The sequence below is a fragment of the Hyla sarda genome, unplaced genomic scaffold, assembly GCF_029499605.1.
Source record: "Hyla sarda isolate aHylSar1 unplaced genomic scaffold, aHylSar1.hap1 scaffold_1185, whole genome shotgun sequence".
Lineage (NCBI taxonomy): Eukaryota > Metazoa > Chordata > Amphibia > Anura > Hylidae > Hyla > Hyla sarda.
This window is the reverse complement of record NW_026607808.1, coordinates 63,834-91,564: the sequence shown is the minus strand read 5'-3', so window position 1 is coordinate 91,564 and position 27,731 is coordinate 63,834. Positions and strand designations below refer to the sequence as shown.

Sequence of the window (27,731 nt, the reverse complement as noted above, 5' to 3'; positions counted from 1 at the left end):
GTTCTGCTGTGTGTACTGGTGGTTGACTGCCCCCCAGCCCAGAGTGTGCATGGAAAATTGTCTGGCAGCCTCCCTGACAGCAAGCAGTGATAGTGCCCATGAAGGGGACCTTGTTGGGCCCGCCCCTTTCACGGTTATCGCTTCTCGGCCTTTTGGCTAAGATCAAGTGTAGTATCTGTTCTTATCAGTTTAATATCTGATACGTCCCCTATCTGGGGACCATATATTAAATGGATTTTTGAGAACGGGGGCCGATTTCGAAGCTTGCTTCCGTCGCCCTATGCATTGACCCGATATGGCAGTATCTTCGGGTACAGTGCACCACCCCCTTACAGGGTTAAAAAGAAAGATTCCTACTTTCATTGCTACCTGCTTGCTGGCTAGCCAGCTAGCCAGCCCTGTGGGCCTTGCTGCTGCTGCAGCCAAAAAACAAAAGGTGGTGCTGCTGCTGCTGCTTCTGCTGCTTCTGCTTGTGTCTGGCCGCTGTTGGAGCGTCCAGGCACAGGACTTCTGCTGCTGCTGACTAAATGGCCTCCTTAATTGGATCATTTGAGTAGCCAGCACACCTGTGCAGGTAGGGCATGACATGATAGGCAGCTGCCTTGATAGCGGGTGGGTGCTGAATGTTCCTAATTGACAAAATAAGATTAATGCTTATGAAGAAATATAAAATCTCATCCCTTCCCCAATATCGCGCCACACCCCTACCCCTTAATTCCCTGGTTGAACTTGATGGACATATGTCTTTTTTCGACCGTACTAACTATGTAACTATGTAACATAACATGGGGGGGGGGGTCTCCTGGCTGTTCACACAGGTGTGTCATTGCTGTACATTGACCATGCATTGCTTCTGTGGTATTGCAAAGGCAAAGACAAATGCTTCCAGCCATCCATTGCACTAATGGATTGGTCATCAGCTGGCTGTCTATGTCCCGCATCAATATAGACCAAAGTACAGAGGGTTAGGCTATGCTATTGTGCACCTACCTGATGCATCAGAAGGTGCGAGGCCCTTGCTAAATTCTGTGCACAGACTTTGAGATCTATACTTTAGACTGTATCTAAACCTGCTCCAACATGGACTGACATTCTGGCCTACTTTCAGCCGATGCGACTTGTCTGTCGCTGAACAGTCGCTTTTTATGTATTCAGCACCTATGTATAATGTTGTAAAAATGCTCTAGAAGCTAAAGTCGCAGAAATGTCACACATATTTGGCCTGCAACTTTCTGTGCGACAAATTCAGACAGGAAAAATCAGTATAAATCCTTAGAAAATTATCCCCCAGTGTCTCCATCTGCTGGCGGTATTGAATAAGCATTGCTGCACTGATGGGGTATGCATTAGACGAAAAAAAAGAAGAAAAAGAAGAATAATACGCCCAGAAAAGAGGCGAAAAGGAGAAAAACGTAAAAAAACGTGAAAAAAAAGTAAGAGGAAGAGAAGGGAAAAAAAGGTGGAAATGGGTTTAAAAGTGATTTCGGCGGAGAAATATATATATATATATATATATATATATATATATATATATATACGCGCACACACACACATATATATAAACGTATTCTCCGTTGAGATATTGCAGCCGCTGCTGTGTCCAGGCCCAGGAGCCTTAGCACTGTGCTGTGATGTCACTCAATACCACTGACATCACTAGGTGTAAACAACATCTCTCCTTTGCTGTGTATGTGACTATGGAGCTGTTTGGTGATGTCGTCTATTATGGCCTTCATAGAAGCAACAGGAGATTGTTGCATCCATCTAGAACCCTCAGAACTACAGTGCTATGATGTCACTCACTTCCACAGGCCTTGCAGAGTGTAAACAACAACAACCCAGCTTTGTTGTGTATGTAACCATAGGGATTTGTGATGTCACCTAGAACCTTCACAGCAGCGACAGCTTTATGAGGAGCATCAGCACTGCTCTGCCTGAGCAGAACCATCACCGCCATAGGTTGTCAAATAACCCGGGTTTAACCCACACAGGTAAGTCCAATGGGGTGCAGGCATGTCCTCTATGCTTACAGCTTCCCGTGGGTGTTGGTTTGATACCGTTTGGGGACAGCCAAGGAGGCATCTGCAGGCAACAAAGGTAGGTGTGTGCTTGTGTGTGTGTTTCCTATGCAGATCCTAAGCCCAGTGTCACATGCAAGTAGGAGGAGTAAGAAGGGTTCCTGGCAAATCCGGGTTATGGATTGCATTTAAAAAGGCCCCGTGGGAGTGCAATGGGCCCCTGTCTTGCTGCTTAGCAATAATGGTATGGGTTTAGGTTCTGCTGTGTGTACTGGTGGTTGACTGCCCCCCAGCCCAGAGTGTGCATGGAAAATTGTCTGGCAGCCTCCCTGACAGCAAGCAGTGATAGTGCCCATGAAGGGGACCTTGTTGGGCCCGCCCCTTTCACGGTTATCGCTTCTCGGCCTTTTGGCTAAGATCAAGTGTAGTATCTGTTCTTATCAGTTTAATATCTGATACGTCCCCTATCTGGGGACCATATATTAAATGGATTTTTGAGAACGGGGGCCGATTTCGAAGCTTGCTTCCGTCGCCCTATGCATTGACCCGATATGGCAGTATCTTCGGGTACAGTGCACCACCCCCTTACAGGGTTAAAAAGAAAGATTCCTACTTTCATTGCTACCTGCTTGCTGGCTAGCCAGCTAGCCAGCCCTGTGGGCCTTGCTGCTGCTGCAGCCAAAAAACAAAAGGTGGTGCTGCTGCTGCTGCTTCTGCTGCTTCTGCTTGTGTCTGGCCGCTGTTGGAGCGTCCAGGCACAGGACTTCTGCTGCTGCTGACTAAATGGCCTCCTTAATTGGATCATTTGAGTAGCCAGCACACCTGTGCAGGTAGGGCATGACATGATAGGCAGCTGCCTTGATAGCGGGTGGGTGCTGAATGTTCCTAATTGACAAAATAAGATTAATGCTTATGAAGAAATATAAAATCTCATCCCTTCCCCAATATCGCGCCACACCCCTACCCCTTAATTCCCTGGTTGAACTTGATGGACATATGTCTTTTTTCGACCGTACTAACTATGTAACTATGTAACATAACATGGGGGGGGGGTCTCCTGGCTGTTCACACAGGTGTGTCATTGCTGTACATTGACCATGCATTGCTTCTGTGGTATTGCAAAGGCAAAGACAAATGCTTCCAGCCATCCATTGCACTAATGGATTGGTCATCAGCTGGCTGTCTATGTCCCGCATCAATATAGACCAAAGTACAGAGGGTTAGGCTATGCTATTGTGCACCTACCTGATGCATCAGAAGGTGCGAGGCCCTTGCTAAATTCTGTGCACAGACTTTGAGATCTATACTTTAGACTGTATCTAAACCTGCTCCAACATGGACTGACATTCTGGCCTACTTTCAGCCGATGCGACTTGTCTGTCGCTGAACAGTCGCTTTTTATGTATTCAGCACCTATGTATAATGTTGTAAAAATGCTCTAGAAGCTAAAGTCGCAGAAATGTCACACATATTTGGCCTGCAACTTTCTGTGCGACAAATTCAGACAGGAAAAATCAGTATAAATCCTTAGAAAATTATCCCCCAGTGTCTCCATCTGCTGGCGGTATTGAATAAGCATTGCTGCACTGATGGGGTATGCATTAGACGAAAAAAAAGAAGAAAAAGAAGAATAATACGCCCAGAAAAGAGGCGAAAAGGAGAAAAACGTAAAAAAACGTGAAAAAAAAGTAAGAGGAAGAGAAGGGAAAAAAAGGTGGAAATGGGTTTAAAAGTGATTTCGGCGGAGAAATATATATATATATATATATATATATATATATATATATATATATATACGCGCACACACACACATATATATAAACGTATTCTCCGTTGAGATATTGCAGCCGCTGCTGTGTCCAGGCCCAGGAGCCTTAGCACTGTGCTGTGATGTCACTCAATACCACTGACATCACTAGGTGTAAACAACATCTCTCCTTTGCTGTGTATGTGACTATGGAGCTGTTTGGTGATGTCGTCTATTATGGCCTTCATAGAAGCAACAGGAGATTGTTGCATCCATCTAGAACCCTCAGAACTACAGTGCTATGATGTCACTCACTTCCACAGGCCTTGCAGAGTGTAAACAACAACAACCCAGCTTTGTTGTGTATGTAACCATAGGGATTTGTGATGTCACCTAGAACCTTCACAGCAGCGACAGCTTTATGAGGAGCATCAGCACTGCTCTGCCTGAGCAGAACCATCACCGCCATAGGTTGTCAAATAACCCGGGTTTAACCCACACAGGTAAGTCCAATGGGGTGCAGGCATGTCCTCTATGCTTACAGCTTCCCGTGGGTGTTGGTTTGATACCGTTTGGGGACAGCCAAGGAGGCATCTGCAGGCAACAAAGGTAGGTGTGTGCTTGTGTGTGTGTTTCCTATGCAGATCCTAAGCCCAGTGTCACATGCAAGTAGGAGGAGTAAGAAGGGTTCCTGGCAAATCCGGGTTATGGATTGCATTTAAAAAGGCCCCGTGGGAGTGCAATGGGCCCCTGTCTTGCTGCTTAGCAATAATGGTATGGGTTTAGGTTCTGCTGTGTGTACTGGTGGTTGACTGCCCCCCAGCCCAGAGTGTGCATGGAAAATTGTCTGGCAGCCTCCCTGACAGCAAGCAGTGATAGTGCCCATGAAGGGGACCTTGTTGGGCCCGCCCCTTTCACGGTTATCGCTTCTCGGCCTTTTGGCTAAGATCAAGTGTAGTATCTGTTCTTATCAGTTTAATATCTGATACGTCCCCTATCTGGGGACCATATATTAAATGGATTTTTGAGAACGGGGGCCGATTTCGAAGCTTGCTTCCGTCGCCCTATGCATTGACCCGATATGGCAGTATCTTCGGGTACAGTGCACCACCCCCTTACAGGGTTAAAAAGAAAGATTCCTACTTTCATTGCTACCTGCTTGCTGGCTAGCCAGCTAGCCAGCCCTGTGGGCCTTGCTGCTGCTGCAGCCAAAAAACAAAAGGTGGTGCTGCTGCTGCTGCTGCTTCTGCTGCTTCTGCTTGTGTCTGGCCGCTGTTGGAGCGTCCAGGCACAGGACTTCTGCTGCTGCTGACTAAATGGCCTCCTTAATTGGATCATTTGAGTAGCCAGCACACCTGTGCAGGTAGGGCATGACATGATAGGCAGCTGCCTTGATAGCGGGTGGGTGCTGAATGTTCCTAATTGACAAAATAAGATTAATGCTTATGAAGAAATATAAAATCTCATCCCTTCCCCAATATCGCGCCACACCCCTACCCCTTAATTCCCTGGTTGAACTTGATGGACATATGTCTTTTTTCGACCGTACTAACTATGTAACTATGTAACATAACATGGGGGGGGGGTCTCCTGGCTGTTCACACAGGTGTGTCATTGCTGTACATTGACCATGCATTGCTTCTGTGGTATTGCAAAGGCAAAGACAAATGCTTCCAGCCATCCATTGCACTAATGGATTGGTCATCAGCTGGCTGTCTATGTCCCGCATCAATATAGACCAAAGTACAGAGGGTTAGGCTATGCTATTGTGCACCTACCTGATGCATCAGAAGGTGCGAGGCCCTTGCTAAATTCTGTGCACAGACTTTGAGATCTATACTTTAGACTGTATCTAAACCTGCTCCAACATGGACTGACATTCTGGCCTACTTTCAGCCGATGCGACTTGTCTGTCGCTGAACAGTCGCTTTTTATGTATTCAGCACCTATGTATAATGTTGTAAAAATGCTCTAGAAGCTAAAGTCGCAGAAATGTCACACATATTTGGCCTGCAACTTTCTGTGCGACAAATTCAGACAGGAAAAATCAGTATAAATCCTTAGAAAATTATCCCCCAGTGTCTCCATCTGCTGGCGGTATTGAATAAGCATTGCTGCACTGATGGGGTATGCATTAGACGAAAAAAAAGAAGAAAAAGAAGAATAATACGCCCAGAAAAGAGGCGAAAAGGAGAAAAACGTAAAAAAACGTGAAAAAAAAGTAAGAGGAAGAGAAGGGAAAAAAAGGTGGAAATGGGTTTAAAAGTGATTTCGGTGGAGAAATATATATATATATATATATATATATATATATATATATATACGCGCACACACACACATATATATAAACGTATTCTCCGTTGAGATATTGCAGCCGCTGCTGTGTCCAGGCCCAGGAGCCTTAGCACTGTGCTGTGATGTCACTCAATACCACTGACATCACTAGGTGTAAACAACATCTCTCCTTTGCTGTGTATGTGACTATGGAGCTGTTTGGTGATGTCGTCTATTATGGCCTTCATAGAAGCAACAGGAGATTGTTGCATCCATCTAGAACCCTCAGAACTACAGTGCTATGATGTCACTCACTTCCACAGGCCTTGCAGAGTGTAAACAACAACAACCCAGCTTTGTTGTGTATGTAACCATAGGGATTTGTGATGTCACCTAGAACCTTCACAGCAGCGACAGCTTTATGAGGAGCATCAGCACTGCTCTGCCTGAGCAGAACCATCACCGCCATAGGTTGTCAAATAACCCGGGTTTAACCCACACAGGTAAGTCCAATGGGGTGCAGGCATGTCCTCTATGCTTACAGCTTCCCGTGGGTGTTGGTTTGATACCGTTTGGGGACAGCCAAGGAGGCATCTGCAGGCAACAAAGGTAGGTGTGTGCTTGTGTGTGTGTTTCCTATGCAGATCCTAAGCCCAGTGTCACATGCAAGTAGGAGGAGTAAGAAGGGTTCCTGGCAAATCCGGGTTATGGATTGCATTTAAAAAGGCCCCGTGGGAGTGCAATGGGCCCCTGTCTTGCTGCTTAGCAATAATGGTATGGGTTTAGGTTCTGCTGTGTGTACTGGTGGTTGACTGCCCCCCCAGCCCAGAGTGTGCATGGAAAATTGTCTGGCAGCCTCCCTGACAGCAAGCAGTGATAGTGCCCATGAAGGGGACCTTGTTGGGCCCGCCCCTTTCACGGTTATTGCTTCTCGGCCTTTTGGCTAAGATCAAGTGTAGTATCTGTTCTTATCAGTTTAATATCTGATACGTCCCCTATCTGGGGACCATATATTAAATGGATTTTTGAGAACGGGGGCCGATTTCGAAGCTTGCTTCCGTCGCCCTATGCATTGACCCGATATGGCAGTATCTTCGGGTACAGTGCACCACCCCCTTACAGGGTTAAAAAGAAAGATTCCTACTTTCATTGCTACCTGCTTGCTGGCTAGCCAGCTAGCCAGCCCTGTGGGCCTTGCTGCTGCTGCAGCCAAAAAACAAAAGGTGGTGCTGCTGCTGCTGCTTCTGCTGCTTCTGCTTGTGTCTGGCCGCTGTTGGAGCGTCCAGGCACAGGACTTCTGCTGCTGCTGACTAAATGGCCTCCTTAATTGGATCATTTGAGTAGCCAGCACACCTGTGCAGGTAGGGCATGACATGATAGGCAGCTGCCTTGATAGCGGGTGGGTGCTGAATGTTCCTAATTGACAAAATAAGATTAATGCTTATGAAGAAATATAAAATCTCATCCCTTCCCCAATATCGCGCCACACCCCTACCCCTTAATTCCCTGGTTGAACTTGATGGACATATGTCTTTTTTCGACCGTACTAACTATGTAACTATGTAACATAACATGGGGGGGGGGTCTCCTGGCTGTTCACACAGGTGTGTCATTGCTGTACATTGACCATGCATTGCTTCTGTGGTATTGCAAAGGCAAAGACAAATGCTTCCAGCCATCCATTGCACTAATGGATTGGTCATCAGCTGGCTGTCTATGTCCCGCATCAATATAGACCAAAGTACAGAGGGTTAGGCTATGCTATTGTGCACCTACCTGATGCATCAGAAGGTGCGAGGCCCTTGCTAAATTCTGTGCACAGACTTTGAGATCTATACTTTAGACTGTATCTAAACCTGCTCCAACATGGACTGACATTCTGGCCTACTTTCAGCCGATGCGACTTGTCTGTCGCTGAACAGTCGCTTTTTATGTATTCAGCACCTATGTATAATGTTGTAAAAATGCTCTAGAAGCTAAAGTCGCAGAAATGTCACACATATTTGGCCTGCAACTTTCTGTGCGACAAATTCAGACAGGAAAAATCAGTATAAATCCTTAGAAAATTATCCCCCAGTGTCTCCATCTGCTGGCGGTATTGAATAAGCATTGCTGCACTGATGGGGTATGCATTAGACGAAAAAAAAGAAGAAAAAGAAGAATAATACGCCCAGAAAAGAGGCGAAAAGGAGAAAAACGTAAAAAAACGTGAAAAAAAAGTAAGAGGAAGAGAAGGGAAAAAAAGGTGGAAATGGGTTTAAAAGTGATTTCGGCGGAGAAATATATATATATATATATATATATATATATATATATATATATACGCGCACACACACACATATATATAAACGTATTCTCCGTTGAGATATTGCAGCCGCTGCTGTGTCCAGGCCCAGGAGCCTTAGCACTGTGCTGTGATGTCACTCAATACCACTGACATCACTAGGTGTAAACAACATCTCTCCTTTGCTGTGTATGTGACTATGGAGCTGTTTGGTGATGTCGTCTATTATGGCCTTCATAGAAGCAACAGGAGATTGTTGCATCCATCTAGAACCCTCAGAACTACAGTGCTATGATGTCACTCACTTCCACAGGCCTTGCAGAGTGTAAACAACAACAACCCAGCTTTGTTGTGTATGTAACCATAGGGATTTGTGATGTCACCTAGAACCTTCACAGCAGCGACAGCTTTATGAGGAGCATCAGCACTGCTCTGCCTGAGCAGAACCATCACCGCCATAGGTTGTCAAATAACCCGGGTTTAACCCACACAGGTAAGTCCAATGGGGTGCAGGCATGTCCTCTATGCTTACAGCTTCCCGTGGGTGTTGGTTTGATACCGTTTGGGGACAGCCAAGGAGGCATCTGCAGGCAACAAAGGTAGGTGTGTGCTTGTGTGTGTGTTTCCTATGCAGATCCTAAGCCCAGTGTCACATGCAAGTAGGAGGAGTAAGAAGGGTTCCTGGCAAATCCGGGTTATGGATTGCATTTAAAAAGGCCCCGTGGGAGTGCAATGGGCCCCTGTCTTGCTGCTTAGCAATAATGGTATGGGTTTAGGTTCTGCTGTGTGTACTGGTGGTTGACTGCCCCCCAGCCCAGAGTGTGCATGGAAAATTGTCTGGCAGCCTCCCTGACAGCAAGCAGTGATAGTGCCCATGAAGGGGACCTTGTTGGGCCCGCCCCTTTCACGGTTATCGCTTCTCGGCCTTTTGGCTAAGATCAAGTGTAGTATCTGTTCTTATCAGTTTAATATCTGATACGTCCCCTATCTGGGGACCATATATTAAATGGATTTTTGAGAACGGGGGCCGATTTCGAAGCTTGCTTCCGTCGCCCTATGCATTGACCCGATATGGCAGTATCTTCGGGTACAGTGCACCACCCCCTTACAGGGTTAAAAAGAAAGATTCCTACTTTCATTGCTACCTGCTTGCTGGCTAGCCAGCTAGCCAGCCCTGTGGGCCTTGCTGCTGCTGCAGCCAAAAAACAAAAGGTGGTGCTGCTGCTGCTGCTGCTTCTGCTGCTTCTGCTTGTGTCTGGCCGCTGTTGGAGCGTTCAGGCACAGGACTTCTGCTGCTGCTGACTAAATGGCCTCCTTAATTGGATCATTTGAGTAGCCAGCACACCTGTGCAGGTAGGGCATGACATGATAGGCAGCTGCCTTGATAGCGGGTGGGTGCTGAATGTTCCTAATTGACAAAATAAGATTAATGCTTATGAAGAAATATAAAATCTCATCCCTTCCCCAATATCGCGCCACACCCCTACCCCTTAATTCCCTGGTTGAACTTGATGGACATATGTCTTTTTTCGACCGTACTAACTATGTAACTATGTAACATAACATGGGGGGGGGGTCTCCTGGCTGTTCACACAGGTGTGTCATTGCTGTACATTGACCATGCATTGCTTCTGTGGTATTGCAAAGGCAAAGACAAATGCTTCCAGCCATCCATTGCACTAATGGATTGGTCATCAGCTGGCTGTCTATGTCCCGCATCAATATAGACCAAAGTACAGAGGGTTAGGCTATGCTATTGTGCACCTACCTGATGCATCAGAAGGTGCGAGGCCCTTGCTAAATTCTGTGCACAGACTTTGAGATCTATACTTTAGACTGTATCTAAACCTGCTCCAACATGGACTGACATTCTGGCCTACTTTCAGCCGATGCGACTTGTCTGTCGCTGAACAGTCGCTTTTTATGTATTCAGCACCTATGTATAATGTTGTAAAAATGCTCTAGAAGCTAAAGTCGCAGAAATGTCACACATATTTGGCCTGCAACTTTCTGTGCGACAAATTCAGACAGGAAAAATCAGTATAAATCCTTAGAAAATTATCCCCCAGTGTCTCCATCTGCTGGCGGTATTGAATAAGCATTGCTGCACTGATGGGGTATGCATTAGACGAAAAAAAAGAAGAAAAAGAAGAATAATACGCCCAGAAAAGAGGCGAAAAGTAGAAAAACGTAAAAAAACGTGAAAAAAAAGTAAGAGGAAGAGAAGGGAAAAAAAGGTGGAAATGGGTTTAAAAGTGATTTCGGCGGAGAAATATATATATATATATATATATATATATATATATATATATATATATATACGCGCACACACACACATATATATAAACGTATTCTCCGTTGAGATATTGCAGCCGCTGCTGTGTCCAGGCCCAGGAGCCTTAGCACTGTGCTGTGATGTCACTCAATACCACTGACATCACTAGGTGTAAACAACATCTCTCCTTTGCTGTGTATGTGACTATGGAGCTGTTTGGTGATGTCGTCTATTATGGCCTTCATAGAAGCAACAGGAGATTGTTGCATCCATCTAGAACCCTCAGAACTACAGTGCTATGATGTCACTCACTTCCACAGGCCTTGCAGAGTGTAAACAACAACAACCCAGCTTTGTTGTGTATGTAACCATAGGGATTTGTGATGTCACCTAGAACCTTCACAGCAGCGACAGCTTTATGAGGAGCATCAGCACTGCTCTGCCTGAGCAGAACCATCACCGCCATAGGTTGTCAAATAACCCGGGTTTAACCCACACAGGTAAGTCCAATGGGGTGCAGGCATGTCCTCTATGCTTACAGCTTCCCGTGGGTGTTGGTTTGATACCGTTTGGGGACAGCCAAGGAGGCATCTGCAGGCAACAAAGGTAGGTGTGTGCTTGTGTGTGTGTTTCCTATGCAGATCCTAAGCCCAGTGTCACATGCAAGTAGGAGGAGTAAGAAGGGTTCCTGGCAAATCCGGGTTATGGATTGCATTTAAAAAGGCCCCGTGGGAGTGCAATGGGCCCCTGTCTTGCTGCTTAGCAATAATGGTATGGGTTTAGGTTCTGCTGTGTGTACTGGTGGTTGACTGCCCCCCAGCCCAGAGTGTGCATGGAAAATTGTCTGGCAGCCTCCCTGACAGCAAGCAGTGATAGTGCCCATGAAGGGGACCTTGTTGGGCCCGCCCCTTTCACGGTTATCGCTTCTCGGCCTTTTGGCTAAGATCAAGTGTAGTATCTGTTCTTATCAGTTTTCATGCTGGTGGGGATGGGTGCTGCATGGAGGATGCAGGTGTACCAGGGCTTTCCGGGGCTGGTTCTGAGGAATCAGCTCGACGGCTGCCCCGATGTGACCTGTTCCCTCCGGGTCTCGCCATGAGGCTGAGAGGGTCTAGAGCCGAGGTACTTTTGTGCCTCGGGGAGTGGTGACCCCGAGGTGCCGAAACTCACTGGGAGAATAGACTCACTGAGTTGATGCACGGGCACCATAATCTCTTCACCTTGTGGCACTCACCTCTTGATTCCCGGCCTTCTGGCTAGGATCAGAGAAATTTTTATAGATCCGGCCGAATGTCCGGGCAGTATATCTGCACACATTCACTTATTTATTTCTTTTTTGTCTCACTGTGTCACTTTTTGCGTGTTGTGTGTTCACAGGATTTGTCAGGATGCGGTAGCCCTTCTGGGTGTCCCTCCTGGCGGTCTAGGGGAGGTGTGTGTGGCCATTAGGTTCCGCACCTCCCTGCAAACACCCCGGGTACTCCTGCTTTGGCAGGGTACCTACCGTAATCGGCTCTGCGGGCAGATACCTTGGCTAACGCCAAGGGGGATGCCGGGAGCATTTGTGGTCCCCTAGTAGCTTCGGCGAAAAGGGACATCGAACCTGGAACCTCGCAGGTACCTTTTGGTCCGGAGGCGAAGGGTAAGGTTTGTTGGGGGGCCTCTCTCCTATCGGAGAAGGGCTTGCGATAGACCGCATCCTTTGTGCACGTTTTTTTTAGTGTAACACGTTTGCACTTTTTCTTGCACTTTGGGTGAATCGAAAGCACGTTCCTCGGCTTTAGATAAAAAAAAAAAAAAAAAAAAAAAAATCTGTTCTTATCAGTTTAATATCTGATACGTCCCCTATCTGGGGACCATATATTAAATGGATTTTTGAGAACGGGGGCCGATTTCGAAGCTTGCTTCCGTCGCCCTATGCATTGACCCGATATGGCAGTATCTTCGGGTACAGTGCACCACCCCCTTACAGGGTTAAAAAGAAAGATTCCTACTTTCATTGCTACCTGCTTGCTGGCTAGCCAGCTAGCCAGCCCTGTGGGCCTTGCTGCTGCTGCAGCCAAAAAACAAAAGGTGGTGCTGCTGCTGCTGCTTCTGCTGCTTCTGCTTGTGTCTGGCCGCTGTTGGAGCGTCCAGGCACAGGACTTCTGCTGCTGCTGACTAAATGGCCTCCTTAATTGGATCATTTGAGTAGCCAGCACACCTGTGCAGGTAGGGCATGACATGATAGGCAGCTGCCTTGATAGCGGGTGGGTGCTGAATGTTCCTAATTGACAAAATAAGATTAATGCTTATGAAGAAATATAAAATCTCATCCCTTCCCCAATATCGCGCCACACCCCTACCCCTTAATTCCCTGGTTGAACTTGATGGACATATGTCTTTTTTCGACCGTACTAACTATGTAACTATGTAACATAACATGGGGGGGGGGTCTCCTGGCTGTTCACACAGGTGTGTCATTGCTGTACATTGACCATGCATTGCTTCTGTGGTATTGCAAAGGCAAAGACAAATGCTTCCAGCCATCCATTGCACTAATGGATTGGTCATCAGCTGGCTGTCTATGTCCCGCATCAATATAGACCAAAGTACAGAGGGTTAGGCTATGCTATTGTGCACCTACCTGATGCATCAGAAGGTGCGAGGCCCTTGCTAAATTCTGTGCACAGACTTTGAGATCTATACTTTAGACTGTATCTAAACCTGCTCCAACATGGACTGACATTCTGGCCTACTTTCAGCCGATGCGACTTGTCTGTCGCTGAACAGTCGCTTTTTATGTATTCAGCACCTATGTATAATGTTGTAAAAATGCTCTAGAAGCTAAAGTCGCAGAAATGTCACACATATTTGGCCTGCAACTTTCTGTGCGACAAATTCAGACAGGAAAAATCAGTATAAATCCTTAGAAAATTATCCCCCAGTGTCTCCATCTGCTGGCGGTATTGAATAAGCATTGCTGCACTGATGGGGTATGCATTAGACGAAAAAAAAGAAGAAAAAGAAGAATAATACGCCCAGAAAAGAGGCGAAAAGGAGAAAAACGTAAAAAAACGTGAAAAAAAAGTAAGAGGAAGAGAAGGGAAAAAAAGGTGGAAATGGGTTTAAAAGTGATTTCGGCGGAGAAATATATATATATATATATATATATATATATATATATATATATATACGCGCACACACACACATATATATAAACGTATTCTCCGTTGAGATATTGCAGCCGCTGCTGTGTCCAGGCCCAGGAGCCTTAGCACTGTGCTGTGATGTCACTCAATACCACTGACATCACTAGGTGTAAACAACATCTCTCCTTTGCTGTGTATGTGACTATGGAGCTGTTTGGTGATGTCGTCTATTATGGCCTTCATAGAAGCAACAGGAGATTGTTGCATCCATCTAGAACCCTCAGAACTACAGTGCTATGATGTCACTCACTTCCACAGGCCTTGCAGAGTGTAAACAACAACAACCCAGCTTTGTTGTGTATGTAACCATAGGGATTTGTGATGTCACCTAGAACCTTCACAGCAGCGACAGCTTTATGAGGAGCATCAGCACTGCTCTGCCTGAGCAGAACCATCACCGCCATAGGTTGTCAAATAACCCGGGTTTAACCCACACAGGTAAGTCCAATGGGGTGCAGGCATGTCCTCTATGCTTACAGCTTCCCGTGGGTGTTGGTTTGATACCGTTTGGGGACAGCCAAGGAGGCATCTGCAGGCAACAAAGGTAGGTGTGTGCTTGTGTGTGTGTTTCCTATGCAGATCCTAAGCCCAGTGTCACATGCAAGTAGGAGGAGTAAGAAGGGTTCCTGGCAAATCCGGGTTATGGATTGCATTTAAAAAGGCCCCGTGGGAGTGTAATGGGCCCCTGTCTTGCTGCTTAGCAATAATGGTATGGGTTTAGGTTCTGCTGTGTGTACTGGTGGTTGACTGCCCCCCAGCCCAGAGTGTGCATGGAAAATTGTCTGGCAGCCTCCCTGACAGCAAGCAGTGATAGTGCCCATGAAGGGGACCTTGTTGGGCCCGCCCCTTTCACGGTTATCGCTTCTCGGCCTTTTGGCTAAGATCAAGTGTAGTATCTGTTCTTATCAGTTTAATATCTGATACGTCCCCTATCTGGGGACCATATATTAAATGGATTTTTGAGAACGGGGGCCGATTTCGAAGCTTGCTTCCGTCGCCCTATGCATTGACCCGATATGGCAGTATCTTCGGGTACAGTGCACCACCCCCTTACAGGGTTAAAAAGAAAGATTCCTACTTTCATTGCTACCTGCTTGCTGGCTAGCCAGCTAGCCAGCCCTGTGGGCCTTGCTGCTGCTGCAGCCAAAAAACAAAAGGTGGTGCTGCTGCTGCTGCTTCTGCTGCTTCTGCTTGTGTCTGGCCGCTGTTGGAGCGTCCAGGCACAGGACTTCTGCTGCTGCTGACTAAATGGCCTCCTTAATTGGATCATTTGAGTAGCCAGCACACCTGTGCAGGTAGGGCATGACATGATAGGCAGCTGCCTTGATAGCGGGTGGGTGCTGAATGTTCCTAATTGACAAAATAAGATTAATGCTTATGAAGAAATATAAAATCTCATCCCTTCCCCAATATCGCGCCACACCCCTACCCCTTAATTCCCTGGTTGAACTTGATGGACATATGTCTTTTTTCGACCGTACTAACTATGTAACTATGTAACATAACATGGGGGGGGGGTCTCCTGGCTGTTCACACAGGTGTGTCATTGCTGTACATTGACCATGCATTGCTTCTGTGGTATTGCAAAGGCAAAGACAAATGCTTCCAGCCATCCATTGCACTAATGGATTGGTCATCAGCTGGCTGTCTATGTCCCGCATCAATATAGACCAAAGTACAGAGGGTTAGGCTATGCTATTGTGCACCTACCTGATGCATCAGAAGGTGCGAGGCCCTTGCTAAATTCTGTGCACAGACTTTGAGATCTATACTTTAGACTGTATCTAAACCTGCTCCAACATGGACTGACATTCTGGCCTACTTTCAGCCGATGCGACTTGTCTGTCGCTGAACAGTCGCTTTTTATGTATTCAGCACCTATGTATAATGTTGTAAAAATGCTCTAGAAGCTAAAGTCGCAGAAATGTCACACATATTTGGCCTGCAACTTTCTGTGCGACAAATTCAGACAGGAAAAATCAGTATAAATCCTTAGAAAATTATCCCCCAGTGTCTCCATCTGCTGGCGGTATTGAATAAGCATTGCTGCACTGATGGGGTATGCATTAGACGAAAAAAAAGAAGAAAAAGAAGAATAATACGCCCAGAAAAGAGGCGAAAAGGAGAAAAACGTAAAAAAACGTGAAAAAAAAGTAAGAGGAAGAGAAGGGAAAAAAAAGGTGGAAATGGGTTTAAAAGTGATTTCGGCGGAGAAATATATATATATATATATATATATATATATATATATATATATATATACGCGCACACACACACATATATATAAACGTATTCTCCGTTGAGATATTGCAGCCGCTGCTGTGTCCAGGCCCAGGAGCCTTAGCACTGTGCTGTGATGTCACTCAATACCACTGACATCACTAGGTGTAAACAACATCTCTCCTTTGCTGTGTATGTGACTATGGAGCTGTTTGGTGATGTCGTCTATTATGGCCTTCATAGAAGCAACAGGAGATTGTTGCATCCATCTAGAACCCTCAGAACTACAGTGCTATGATGTCACTCACTTCCACAGGCCTTGCAGAGTGTAAACAACAACAACCCAGCTTTGTTGTGTATGTAACCATAGGGATTTGTGATGTCACCTAGAACCTTCACAGCAGCGACAGCTTTATGAGGAGCATCAGCACTGCTCTGCCTGAGCAGAACCATCACCGCCATAGGTTGTCAAATAACCCGGGTTTAACCCACACAGGTAAGTCCAATGGGGTGCAGGCATGTCCTCTATGCTTACAGCTTCCCGTGGGTGTTGGTTTGATACCGTTTGGGGACAGCCAAGGAGGCATCTGCAGGCAACAAAGGTAGGTGTGTGCTTGTGTGTGTGTTTCCTATGCAGATCCTAAGCCCAGTGTCACATGCAAGTAGGAGGAGTAAGAAGGGTTCCTGGCAAATCCGGGTTATGGATTGCATTTAAAAAGGCCCCGTGGGAGTGTAATGGGCCCCTGTCTTGCTGCTTAGCAATAATGGTATGGGTTTAGGTTCTGCTGTGTGTACTGGTGGTTGACTGCCCCCCAGCCCAGAGTGTGCATGGAAAATTGTCTGGCAGCCTCCCTGACAGCAAGCAGTGATAGTGCCCATGAAGGGGACCTTGTTGGGCCCGCCCCTTTCACGGTTATCGCTTCTCGGCCTTTTGGCTAAGATCAAGTGTAGTATCTGTTCTTATCAGTTTAATATCTGATACGTCCCCTATCTGGGGACCATATATTAAATGGATTTTTGAGAACGGGGGCCGATTTCGAAGCTTGCTTCCGTCGCCCTATGCATTGACCCGATATGGCAGTATCTTCGGGTACAGTGCACCACCCCCTTACAGGGTTAAAAAGAAAGATTCCTACTTTCATTGCTACCTGCTTGCTGGCTAGCCAGCTAGCCAGCCCTGTGGGCCTTGCTGCTGCTGCAGCCAAAAAACAAAAGGTGGTGCTGCTGCTGCTGCTTCTGCTGCTTCTGCTTGTGTCTGGCCGCTGTTGGAGCGTCCAGGCACAGGACTTCTGCTGCTGCTGACTAAATGGCCTCCTTAATTGGATCATTTGAGTAGCCAGCACACCTGTGCAGGTAGGGCATGACATGATAGGCAGCTGCCTTGATAGCGGGTGGGTGCTGAATGTTCCTAATTGACAAAATAAGATTAATGCTTATGAAGAAATATAAAATCTCATCCCTTCCCCAATATCGCGCCACACCCCTACCCCTTAATTCCCTGGTTGAACTTGATGGACATATGTCTTTTTTCGACCGTACTAACTATGTAACTATGTAACATAACATGGGGGGGGGGGTCTCCTGGCTGTTCACACAGGTGTGTCATTGCTGTACATTGACCATGCATTGCTTCTGTGGTATTGCAAAGGCAAAGACAAATGCTTCCAGCCATCCATTGCACTAATGGATTGGTCATCAGCTGGCTGTCTATGTCCCGCATCAATATAGACCAAAGTACAGAGGGTTAGGCTATGCTATTGTGCACCTACCTGATGCATCAGAAGGTGCGAGGCCCTTGCTAAATTCTGTGCACAGACTTTGAGATCTATACTTTAGACTGTATCTAAACCTGCTCCAACATGGACTGACATTCTGGCCTACTTTCAGCCGATGCGACTTGTCTGTCGCTGAACAGTCGCTTTTTATGTATTCAGCACCTATGTATAATGTTGTAAAAATGCTCTAGAAGCTAAAGTCGCAGAAATGTCACACATATTTGGCCTGCAACTTTCTGTGCGACAAATTCAGACAGGAAAAATCAGTATAAATCCTTAGAAAATTATCCCCCAGTGTCTCCATCTGCTGGCGGTATTGAATAAGCATTGCTGCACTGATGGGGTATGCATTAGACGAAAAAAAAGAAGAAAAAGAAGAATAATACGCCCAGAAAAGAGGCGAAAAGGAGAAAAACGTAAAAAAACGTGAAAAAAAAGTAAGAGGAAGAGAAGGGAAAAAAAGGTGGAAATGGGTTTAAAAGTGATTTCGGCGGAGAAATATATATATATATATATATATATATATATATATATATATATATACGCGCACACACACACATATATATAAACGTATTCTCCGTTGAGATATTGCAGCCGCTGCTGTGTCCAGGCCCAGGAGCCTTAGCACTGTGCTGTGATGTCACTCAATACCACTGACATCACTAGGTGTAAACAACATCTCTCCTTTGCTGTGTATGTGACTATGGAGCTGTTTGGTGATGTCGTCTATTATGGCCTTCATAGAAGCAACAGGAGATTGTTGCATCCATCTAGAACCCTCAGAACTACAGTGCTATGATGTCACTCACTTCCACAGGCCTTGCAGAGTGTAAACAACAACAACCCAGCTTTGTTGTGTATGTAACCATAGGGATTTGTGATGTCACCTAGAACCTTCACAGCAGCGACAGCTTTATGAGGAGCATCAGCACTGCTCTGCCTGAGCAGAACCATCACCGCCATAGGTTGTCAAATAACCCGGGTTTAACCCACACAGGTAAGTCCAATGGGGTGCAGGCATGTCCTCTATGCTTACAGCTTCCCGTGGGTGTTGGTTTGATACCGTTTGGGGACAGCCAAGGAGGCATCTGCAGGCAACAAAGGTAGGTGTGTGCTTGTGTGTGTGTTTCCTATGCAGATCCTAAGCCCAGTGTCACATGCAAGTAGGAGGAGTAAGAAGGGTTCCTGGCAAATCCGGGTTATGGATTGCATTTAAAAAGGCCCCGTGGGAGTGCAATGGGCCCCTGTCTTGCTGCTTAGCAATAATGGTATGGGTTTAGGTTCTGCTGTGTGTACTGGTGGTTGACTGCCCCCCAGCCCAGAGTGTGCATGGAAAATTGTCTGGCAGCCTCCCTGACAGCAAGCAGTGATAGTGCCCATGAAGGGGACCTTGTTGGGCCCGCCCCTTTCACGGTTATCGCTTCTCGGCCTTTTGGCTAAGATCAAGTGTAGTATCTGTTCTTATCAGTTTAATATCTGATACGTCCCCTATCTGGGGACCATATATTAAATGGATTTTTGAGAACGGGGGCCGATTTCGAAGCTTGCTTCCGTCGCCCTATGCATTGACCCGATATGGCAGTATCTTCGGGTACAGTGCACCACCCCCTTACAGGGTTAAAAAGAAAGATTCCTACTTTCATTGCTACCTGCTTGCTGGCTAGCCAGCTAGCCAGCCCTGTGGGCCTTGCTGCTGCTGCAGCCAAAAAACAAAAGGTGGTGCTGCTGCTGCTGCTTCTGCTGCTTCTGCTTGTGTCTGGCCGCTGTTGGAGCGTCCAGGCACAGGACTTCTGCTGCTGCTGACTAAATGGCCTCCTTAATTGGATCATTTGAGTAGCCAGCACACCTGTGCAGGTAGGGCATGACATGATAGGCAGCTGCCTTGATAGCGGGTGGGTGCTGAATGTTCCTAATTGACAAAATAAGATTAATGCTTATGAAGAAATATAAAATCTCATCCCTTCCCCAATATCGCGCCACACCCCTACCCCTTAATTCCCTGGTTGAACTTGATGGACATATGTCTTTTTTCGACCGTACTAACTATGTAACTATGTAACATAACATGGGGGGGGGGGGTCTCCTGGCTGTTCACACAGGTGTGTCATTGCTGTACATTGACCATGCATTGCTTCTGTGGTATTGCAAAGGCAAAGACAAATGCTTCCAGCCATCCATTGCACTAATGGATTGGTCATCAGCTGGCTGTCTATGTCCCGCATCAATATAGACCAAAGTACAGAGGGTTAGGCTATGCTATTGTGCACCTACCTGATGCATCAGAAGGTGCGAGGCCCTTGCTAAATTCTGTGCACAGACTTTGAGATCTATACTTTAGACTGTATCTAAACCTGCTCCAACATGGACTGACATTCTGGCCTACTTTCAGCCGATGCGACTTGTCTGTCGCTGAACAGTCGCTTTTTATGTATTCAGCACCTATGTATAATGTTGTAAAAATGCTCTAGAAGCTAAAGTCGCAGAAATGTCACACATATTTGGCCTGCAACTTTCTGTGCGACAAATTCAGACAGGAAAAATCAGTATAAATCCTTAGAAAATTATCCCCCAGTGTCTCCATCTGCTGGCGGTATTGAATAAGCATTGCTGCACTGATGGGGTATGCATTAGACGAAAAAAAAGAAGAAAAAGAAGAATAATACGCCCAGAAAAGAGGCGAAAAGGAGAAAAACGTAAAAAAACGTGAAAAAAAAGTAAGAGGAAGAGAAGGGAAAAAAAGGTGGAAATGGGTTTAAAAGTGATTTCGGCGGAGAAATATATATATATATATATATATATATATATATATATATATATATACGCGCACACACACACATATATATAAACGTATTCTCCGTTGAGATATTGCAGCCGCTGCTGTGTCCAGGCCCAGGAGCCTTAGCACTGTGCTGTGATGTCACTCAATACCACTGACATCACTAGGTGTAAACAACATCTCTCCTTTGCTGTGTATGTGACTATGGAGCTGTTTGGTGATGTCGTCTATTATGGCCTTCATAGAAGCAACAGGAGATTGTTGCATCCATCTAGAACCCTCAGAACTACAGTGCTATGATGTCACTCACTTCCACAGGCCTTGCAGAGTGTAAACAACAACAACCCAGCTTTGTTGTGTATGTAACCATAGGGATTTGTGATGTCACCTAGAACCTTCACAGCAGCGACAGCTTTATGAGGAGCATCAGCACTGCTCTGCCTGAGCAGAACCATCACCGCCATAGGTTGTCAAATAACCCGGGTTTAACCCACACAGGTAAGTCCAATGGGGTGCAGGCATGTCCTCTATGCTTACAGCTTCCCGTGGGTGTTGGTTTGATACCGTTTGGGGACAGCCAAGGAGGCATCTGCAGGCAACAAAGGTAGGTGTGTGCTTGTGTGTGTGTTTCCTATGCAGATCCTAAGCCCAGTGTCACATGCAAGTAGGAGGAGTAAGAAGGGTTCCTGGCAAATCCGGGTTATGGATTGCATTTAAAAAGGCCCCGTGGGAGTGCAATGGGCCCCTGTCTTGCTGCTTAGCAATAATGGTATGGGTTTAGGTTCTGCTGTGTGTACTGGTGGTTGACTGCCCCCCAGCCCAGAGTGTGCATGGAAAATTGTCTGGCAGCCTCCCTGACAGCAAGCAGTGATAGTGCCCATGAAGGGGACCTTGTTGGGCCCGCCCCTTTCACGGTTATCGCTTCTCGGCCTTTTGGCTAAGATCAAGTGTAGTATCTGTTCTTATCAGTTTAATATCTGATACGTCCCCTATCTGGGGACCATATATTAAATGGATTTTTGAGAACGGGGGCCGATTTCGAAGCTTGCTTCCGTCGCCCTATGCATTGACCCGATATGGCAGTATCTTCGGGTACAGTGCACCACCCCCTTACAGGGTTAAAAAGAAAGATTCCTACTTTCATTGCTACCTGCTTGCTGGCTAGCCAGCTAGCCAGCCCTGTGGGCCTTGCTGCTGCTGCAGCCAAAAAACAAAAGGTGGTGCTGCTGCTGCTGCTTCTGCTGCTTCTGCTTGTGTCTGGCCGCTGTTGGAGCGTCCAGGCACAGGACTTCTGCTGCTGCTGACTAAATGGCCTCCTTAATTGGATCATTTGAGTAGCCAGCACACCTGTGCAGGTAGGGCATGACATGATAGGCAGCTGCCTTGATAGCGGGTGGGTGCTGAATGTTCCTAATTGACAAAATAAGATTAATGCTTATGAAGAAATATAAAATCTCATCCCTTCCCCAATATCGCGCCACACCCCTACCCCTTAATTCCCTGGTTGAACTTGATGGACATATGTCTTTTTTCGACCGTACTAACTATGTAACTATGTAACATAACATGGGGGGGGGGTCTCCTGGCTGTTCACACAGGTGTGTCATTGCTGTACATTGACCATGCATTGCTTCTGTGGTATTGCAAAGGCAAAGACAAATGCTTCCAGCCATCCATTGCACTAATGGATTGGTCATCAGCTGGCTGTCTATGTCCCGCATCAATATAGACCAAAGTACAGAGGGTTAGGCTATGCTATTGTGCACCTACCTGATGCATCAGAAGGTGCGAGGCCCTTGCTAAATTCTGTGCACAGACTTTGAGATCTATACTTTAGACTGTATCTAAACCTGCTCCAACATGGACTGACATTCTGGCCTACTTTCAGCCGATGCGACTTGTCTGTCGCTGAACAGTCGCTTTTTATGTATTCAGCACCTATGTATAATGTTGTAAAAATGCTCTAGAAGCTAAAGTCGCAGAAATGTCACACATATTTGGCCTGCAACTTTCTGTGCGACAAATTCAGACAGGAAAAATCAGTATAAATCCTTAGAAAATTATCCCCCAGTGTCTCCATCTGCTGGCGGTATTGAATAAGCATTGCTGCACTGATGGGGTATGCATTAGACGAAAAAAAAGAAGAAAAAGAAGAATAATACGCCCAGAAAAGAGGCGAAAAGGAGAAAAACGTAAAAAAACGTGAAAAAAAAGTAAGAGGAAGAGAAGGGAAAAAAAGGTGGAAATGGGTTTAAAAGTGATTTCGGCGGAGAAATATATATATATATATATATATATATATATATATATACGCGCACACACACACATATATATAAACGTATTCTCCGTTGAGATATTGCAGCCGCTGCTGTGTCCAGGCCCAGGAGCCTTAGCACTGTGCTGTGATGTCACTCAATACCACTGACATCACTAGGTGTAAACAACATCTCTCCTTTGCTGTGTATGTGACTATGGAGCTGTTTGGTGATGTCGTCTATTATGGCCTTCATAGAAGCAACAGGAGATTGTTGCATCCATCTAGAACCCTCAGAACTACAGTGCTATGATGTCACTCACTTCCACAGGCCTTGCAGAGTGTAAACAACAACAACCCAGCTTTGTTGTGTATGTAACCATAGGGATTTGTGATGTCACCTAGAACCTTCACAGCAGCGACAGCTTTATGAGGAGCATCAGCACTGCTCTGCCTGAGCAGAACCATCACCGCCATAGGTTGTCAAATAACCCGGGTTTAACCCACACAGGTAAGTCCAATGGGGTGCAGGCATGTCCTCTATGCTTACAGCTTCCCGTGGGTGTTGGTTTGATACCGTTTGGGGACAGCCAAGGAGGCATCTGCAGGCAACAAAGGTAGGTGTGTGCTTGTGTGTGTGTTTCCTATGCAGATCCTAAGCCCAGTGTCACATGCAAGTAGGAGGAGTAAGAAGGGTTCCTGGCAAATCCGGGTTATGGATTGCATTTAAAAAGGCCCCGTGGGAGTGCAATGGGCCCCTGTCTTGCTGCTTAGCAATAATGGTATGGGTTTAGGTTCTGCTGTGTGTACTGGTGGTTGACTGCCCCCCAGCCCAGAGTGTGCATGGAAAATTGTCTGGCAGCCTCCCTGACAGCAAGCAGTGATAGTGCCCATGAAGGGGACCTTGTTGGGCCCGCCCCTTTCACGGTTATCGCTTCTCGGCCTTTTGGCTAAGATCAAGTGTAGTATCTGTTCTTATCAGTTTAATATCTGATACGTCCCCTATCTGGGGACCATATATTAAATGGATTTTTGAGAACGGGGGCCGATTTCGAAGCTTGCTTCCGTCGCCCTATGCATTGACCCGATATGGCAGTATCTTCGGGTACAGTGCACCACCCCCTTACAGGGTTAAAAAGAAAGATTCCTACTTTCATTGCTACCTGCTTGCTGGCTAGCCAGCTAGCCAGCCCTGTGGGCCTTGCTGCTGCTGCAGCCAAAAAACAAAAGGTGGTGCTGCTTCTGCTGCTTCTGCTTGTGTCTGGCCGCTGTTGGAGCGTCCAGGCACAGGACTTCTGCTGCTGCTGACTAAATGGCCTCCTTAATTGGATCATTTGAGTAGCCAGCACACCTGTGCAGGTAGGGCATGACATGATAGGCAGCTGCCTTGATAGCGGGTGGGTGCTGAATGTTCCTAATTGACAAAATAAGATTAATGCTTATGAAGAAATATAAAATCTCATCCCTTCCCCAATATCGCGCCACACCCCTACCCCTTAATTCCCTGGTTGAACTTGATGGACATATGTCTTTTTTCGACCGTACTAACTATGTAACTATGTAACATAACATGGGGGGGGGGTCTCCTGGCTGTTCACACAGGTGTGTCATTGCTGTACATTGACCATGCATTGATTCTGTGGTATTGCAAAGGCAAAGACAAATGCTTCCAGCCATCCATTGCACTAATGGATTGGTCATCAGCTGGCTGTCTATGTCCCGCATCAATATAGACCAAAGTACAGAGGGTTAGGCTATGCTATTGTGCACCTACCTGATGCATCAGAAGGTGCGAGGCCCTTGCTAAATTCTGTGCACAGACTTTGAGATCTATACTTTAGACTGTATCTAAACCTGCTCCAACATGGACTGACATTCTGGCCTACTTTCAGCCGATGCGACTTGTCTGTCGCTGAACAGTCGCTTTTTATGTATTCAGCACCTATGTATAATGTTGTAAAAATGCTCTAGAAGCTAAAGTCGCAGAAATGTCACACATATTTGGCCTGCAACTTTCTGTGCGACAAATTCAGACAGGAAAAATCAGTATAAATCCTTAGAAAATTATCCCCCAGTGTCTCCATCTGCTGGCGGTATTGAATAAGCATTGCTGCACTGATGGGGTATGCATTAGACGAAAAAAAAGAAGAAAAAGAAGAATAATACGCCCAGAAAAGAGGCGAAAAGGAGAAAAACGTAAAAAAACGTGAAAAAAAAGTAAGAGGAAGAGAAGGGAAAAAAAGGTGGAAATGGGTTTAAAAGTGATTTCGGCGGAGAAATATATATATATATATATATATATATATATATATATATATATACGCGCACACACACACATATATATAAACGTATTCTCCGTTGAGATATTGCAGCCGCTGCTGTGTCCAGGCCCAGGAGCCTTAGCACTGTGCTGTGATGTCACTCAATACCACTGACATCACTAGGTGTAAACAACATCTCTCCTTTGCTGTGTATGTGACTATGGAGCTGTTTGGTGATGTCGTCTATTATGGCCTTCATAGAAGCAACAGGAGATTGTTGCATCCATCTAGAACCCTCAGAACTACAGTGCTATGATGTCACTCACTTCCACAGGCCTTGCAGAGTGTAAACAACAACAACCCAGCTTTGTTGTGTATGTAACCATAGGGATTTGTGATGTCACCTAGAACCTTCACAGCAGCGACAGCTTTATGAGGAGCATCAGCACTGCTCTGCCTGAGCAGAACCATCACCGCCATAGGTTGTCAAATAACCCGGGTTTAACCCACACAGGTAAGTCCAATGGGGTGCAGGCATGTCCTCTATGCTTACAGCTTCCCGTGGGTGTTGGTTTGATACCGTTTGGGGACAGCCAAGGAGGCATCTGCAGGCAACAAAGGTAGGTGTGTGCTTGTGTGTGTGTTTCCTATGCAGATCCTAAGCCCAGTGTCACATGCAAGTAGGAGGAGTAAGAAGGGTTCCTGGCAAATCCGGGTTATGGATTGCATTTAAAAAGGCCCCGTGGGAGTGCAATGGGCCCCTGTCTTGCTGCTTAGCAATAATGGTATGGGTTTAGGTTCTGCTGTGTGTACTGGTGGTTGACTGCCCCCCAGCCCAGAGTGTGCATGGAAAATTGTCTGGCAGCCTCCCTGACAGCAAGCAGTGATAGTGCCCATGAAGGGGACCTTGTTGGGCCCGCCCCTTTCACGGTTATCGCTTCTCGGCCTTTTGGCTAAGATCAAGTGTAGTATCTGTTCTTATCAGTTTAATATCTGATACGTCCCCTATCTGGGGACCATATATTAAATGGATTTTTGAGAACGGGGGCCGATTTCGAAGCTTGCTTCCGTCGCCCTATGCATTGACCCGATATGGCAGTATCTTCGGGTACAGTGCACCACCCCCTTACAGGGTTAAAAAGAAAGATTCCTACTTTCATTGCTACCTGCTTGCTGGCTAGCCAGCTAGCCAGCCCTGTGGGCCTTGCTGCTGCTGCAGCCAAAAAACAAAAGGTGGTGCTGCTGCTGCTGCTTCTGCTGCTTCTGCTTGTGTCTGGCCGCTGTTGGAGCGTCCAGGCACAGGACTTCTGCTGCTGCTGACTAAATGGCCTCCTTAATTGGATCATTTGAGTAGCCAGCACACCTGTGCAGGTAGGGCATGACATGATAGGCAGCTGCCTTGATAGCGGGTGGGTGCTGAATGTTCCTAATTGACAAAATAAGATTAATGCTTATGAAGAAATATAAAATCTCATCCCTTCCCCAATATCGCGCCACACCCCTACCCCTTAATTCCCTGGTTGAACTTGATGGACATATGTCTTTTTTCGACCGTACTAACTATGTAACTATGTAACATAACATGGGGGGGGGGGTCTCCTGGCTGTTCACACAGGTGTGTCATTGCTGTACATTGACCATGCATTGCTTCTGTGGTATTGCAAAGGCAAAGACAAATGCTTCCAGCCATCCATTGCACTAATGGATTGGTCATCAGCTGGCTGTCTATGTCCCGCATCAATATAGACCAAAGTACAGAGGGTTAGGCTATGCTATTGTGCACCTACCTGATGCATCAGAAGGTGCGAGGCCCTTGCTAAATTCTGTGCACAGACTTTGAGATCTATACTTTAGACTGTATCTAAACCTGCTCCAACATGGACTGACATTCTGGCCTACTTTCAGCCGATGCGACTTGTCTGTCGCTGAACAGTCGCTTTTTATGTATTCAGCACCTATGTATAATGTTGTAAAAATGCTCTAGAAGCTAAAGTCGCAGAAATGTCACACATATTTGGCCTGCAACTTTCTGTGCGACAAATTCAGACAGGAAAAATCAGTATAAATCCTTAGAAAATTATCCCCCAGTGTCTCCATCTGCTGGCGGTATTGAATAAGCATTGCTGCACTGATGGGGTATGCATTAGACGAAAAAAAAGAAGAAAAAGAAGAATAATACGCCCAGAAAAGAGGCGAAAAGGAGAAAAACGTAAAAAAACGTGAAAAAAAAGTAAGAGGAAGAGAAGGGAAAAAAAGGTGGAAATGGGTTTAAAAGTGATTTCGGCGGAGAAATATATATATATATATATATATATATATATATATATATATATATATACGCGCACACACACACACATATATATAAACGTATTCTCCGTTGAGATATTGCAGCCGCTGCTGTGTCCAGGCCCAGGAGCCTTAGCACTGTGCTGTGATGTCACTCAATACCACTGACATCACTAGGTGTAAACAACATCTCTCCTTTGCTGTGTATGTGACTATGGAGCTGTTTGGTGATGTCGTCTATTATGGCCTTCATAGAAGCAACAGGAGATTGTTGCATCCATCTAGAACCCTCAGAACTACAGTGCTATGATGTCACTCACTTCCACAGGCCTTGCAGAGTGTAAACAACAACAACCCAGCTTTGTTGTGT

At 46.1% G+C, this 27,731-nt stretch overlaps 12 non-coding genes and 1 pseudogene across 12 annotated transcripts; all 13 read left to right on the top strand.

The window, feature by feature from the left end:
- The first annotated feature begins 136 nt into the window (after positions 1-136).
- LOC130302892 (U2 spliceosomal RNA) lies at positions 137-327 on the top strand. The gene has a single exon (XR_008853036.1). It is a non-coding gene; the product is annotated as a U2 spliceosomal RNA (small nuclear RNA).
- A 2,083-nt stretch (positions 328-2,410) lies between these two features.
- On the top strand, positions 2,411-2,601 carry LOC130302891 (U2 spliceosomal RNA). The gene has a single exon (XR_008853034.1). It is a non-coding gene; the product is annotated as a U2 spliceosomal RNA (small nuclear RNA).
- Positions 2,602-4,687: 2,086 nt separating this feature from the next.
- LOC130302890 (U2 spliceosomal RNA) lies at positions 4,688-4,878 on the top strand. The gene has a single exon (XR_008853033.1). It is a non-coding gene; the product is annotated as a U2 spliceosomal RNA (small nuclear RNA).
- A 2,084-nt stretch (positions 4,879-6,962) lies between these two features.
- LOC130302903 (U2 spliceosomal RNA) lies at positions 6,963-7,153 on the top strand. The gene has a single exon (XR_008853047.1). It is a non-coding gene; the product is annotated as a U2 spliceosomal RNA (small nuclear RNA).
- Positions 7,154-9,235: 2,082 nt separating this feature from the next.
- Positions 9,236-9,426, top strand: LOC130302889 (U2 spliceosomal RNA). Its single transcript, XR_008853032.1, has one exon. It is a non-coding gene; the product is annotated as a U2 spliceosomal RNA (small nuclear RNA).
- Positions 9,427-11,517: 2,091 nt separating this feature from the next.
- On the top strand, positions 11,518-11,677 carry LOC130302909 (U2 spliceosomal RNA; annotated as a pseudogene).
- Positions 11,678-12,371: 694 nt separating this feature from the next.
- On the top strand, positions 12,372-12,562 carry LOC130302907 (U2 spliceosomal RNA). Its single transcript, XR_008853050.1, has one exon. It is a non-coding gene; the product is annotated as a U2 spliceosomal RNA (small nuclear RNA).
- A 2,084-nt stretch (positions 12,563-14,646) lies between these two features.
- Positions 14,647-14,837, top strand: LOC130302888 (U2 spliceosomal RNA). The gene has a single exon (XR_008853031.1). It is a non-coding gene; the product is annotated as a U2 spliceosomal RNA (small nuclear RNA).
- Positions 14,838-16,924: 2,087 nt separating this feature from the next.
- On the top strand, positions 16,925-17,115 carry LOC130302885 (U2 spliceosomal RNA). Its single transcript, XR_008853029.1, has one exon. It is a non-coding gene; the product is annotated as a U2 spliceosomal RNA (small nuclear RNA).
- Positions 17,116-19,200: 2,085 nt separating this feature from the next.
- On the top strand, positions 19,201-19,391 carry LOC130302884 (U2 spliceosomal RNA). The gene has a single exon (XR_008853028.1). It is a non-coding gene; the product is annotated as a U2 spliceosomal RNA (small nuclear RNA).
- Positions 19,392-21,477: 2,086 nt separating this feature from the next.
- On the top strand, positions 21,478-21,668 carry LOC130302883 (U2 spliceosomal RNA). The gene has a single exon (XR_008853027.1). It is a non-coding gene; the product is annotated as a U2 spliceosomal RNA (small nuclear RNA).
- A 2,076-nt stretch (positions 21,669-23,744) lies between these two features.
- On the top strand, positions 23,745-23,935 carry LOC130302882 (U2 spliceosomal RNA). The gene has a single exon (XR_008853026.1). It is a non-coding gene; the product is annotated as a U2 spliceosomal RNA (small nuclear RNA).
- Positions 23,936-26,008: 2,073 nt separating this feature from the next.
- On the top strand, positions 26,009-26,199 carry LOC130302881 (U2 spliceosomal RNA). Its single transcript, XR_008853025.1, has one exon. It is a non-coding gene; the product is annotated as a U2 spliceosomal RNA (small nuclear RNA).
- Positions 26,200-27,731: the final 1,532 nt, after the last annotated feature.